Source organism: Glycine max, chromosome 17 (assembly GCF_000004515.6).
Source record: "Glycine max cultivar Williams 82 chromosome 17, Glycine_max_v4.0, whole genome shotgun sequence".
NCBI classification, from domain to species: domain Eukaryota; kingdom Viridiplantae; phylum Streptophyta; class Magnoliopsida; order Fabales; family Fabaceae; genus Glycine; species Glycine max.
Window position 1 is genome coordinate 17,704,258 of NC_038253.2, and position 2,210 is coordinate 17,706,467.

Here is a 2,210-nt window from a genome sequence, read left to right on the forward strand (position 1 = left end):
TCGAAATTGGTCAAAGAGCCAACTTAGGGGTATTAACTAATTAAATTATTTGTTGCAATAAAAGAAAAACTAATTAAACTATTTAAAATATTATCACCTTCGTCATTCAAAGTTGCCGGATTATCAACCAAGCGCACATATATTTTTAATTTCGTTAATTACTTAAATCAAGTATTAAATTTTTCAATCAATATTAAATATAATAATATACTTATGAATTATTATTCAAACCATATTATATTGTTTAAATATTTCTCTATGATTTTTTAAATAAAAAATTAAATGTATATGTATATAATATATTTATGATTCATTCAAAATAAAAACACACTATTTAAATATGTATATAATATATTTATGCTTTTTCTTTGTTTCTTCTTTCCTAAATGAGTATTAAAATATATTTAATTGAGTATTAAAATAACTTTTGACAACAAAAATTCATCACTATTTAAATATAATTCTTTTTCTTTGTTTCTTCTTTCCTAATTAATTTTTTTATTAATTTTATTAACAAAAAATTCACATAATTAACAAATGAGGTTAAAAATAATAAAAAAATGACAAATGTAATAAAAAAATTACCTTTTTAAGAAGAAAAAAACTAATTTTTTATTTTTATAATAATTAAATAAAAATAGTAATAAAAGATTTTAATTTTTTTATGATATAATTGTTTTTACCAACATTCTATAAAAGTTAAACTCTATTATTAAAAACAGTTTTTTTTTATATTTTCAAATTAACTAATATCAAATAATTTATAGAAATCTGTGTTATATTTAAATGATAATCATAAAATAATAAAATTAAAATTACAAAATTCATTTTAAAAATTTAGTTTAATTTTTAAATGCTTACCTTTTAAATTTATTATTGTTTATTAATTATTTTATTTTTTAATTAAAATATAATTAATAACGCAATATATAATTTTTTTAAAATATATAAATAATTAAAAAAAAAGTTTATATTAACATCGGTTTTTCAAAAACCGATGTTAACATATCATACGTTAACATCGGTTTTCCAAAAATCGATGTTAATATCATAGTTAACATCAGTTTTTGAAAAACCGATGTTAACGTGTATGCATTAACATCGGTTTTTTGAAAAACCGATGTTAAGAAGGATACTTTATTTACAAATATGCCACCGCGTTTACCTTAACATCGGTTTTGGACAAAACTGATGTTAATAAGCCGATGTTAAAACTGTTTTTTGTAGTAGTGAATGTCAGGCGTGGAGTTTACGTGATTGAAGCACCTACAAACTCTCATTAATCCAAAATTCCGAATAAAAAAAGAAACAAGAAAAAATCTACAAGGTTGACTTTATCTTCTAGTCTCTTGCCGTGTGAATCTTTTTCAAGTCTAGTCTTTATTGTTTGTCTTTATCTTTTAGTCACTATTATATGAATTTGAAAAAGAAAACTAGTAACTTTATTTTTTTTGCTGAGTATTCAATTCTATGTTAATTAGTCAGGACGTCACAATCCCACTGTATATGGTCAATTCAATACACCCTTTCTTCAGTCCTAGTTTTTTTTAGGAGATTTCTTTTTTACCATGAATTTGATGGAAAAACATATTTTTGTGTAGACTAGAGTTCAAAGCTTTCTTCAACTAGCATTCGTGCACGATGCGGCAACAAGGAATGAATTGCTGAGGGGTGAAAATGATTTAACCAAACTAATTATTTGAAGTTTAAATTTAATTAATTTTATGATAAATAATTATTTAGAGAATTTTATTTATTGATTGGTGTGCTTAGGATTGCTTGGGAGACCGTTAATGGATCCCATTGACCAGATGTTGCGAAATTGTGATTCTACATATCATAGGTTTTCGCTTATCGAGTTACTCTTTGCTAACCAATAGTGAAATTGTAATTGTAGACTTTGCACTCAGTTTAAGTGAGAAAATTTTGGCTTAGTGGGTTAGCTGAGTGATAGATTCTCACTAAGTGAGAACCGATAAATACTATCAAAGAACTTTTTGGCTAAGCAAGATCACTAAGCAAGAGAAATTCCAAAGAATTTTATTCACTAACTGAGGCAAACTTCGTTAAGCAAAAATAGGCCCACATAATAGGTCTAGGACCCTCTAAAGGGAGTAATTTCGGGGCCTTTGTTGATTTAATTGTTTCATATGTTTGACTTCCCTTGTAAAACTGTGATTGTTTGATACAATCTAATGTTTATAGTTGAA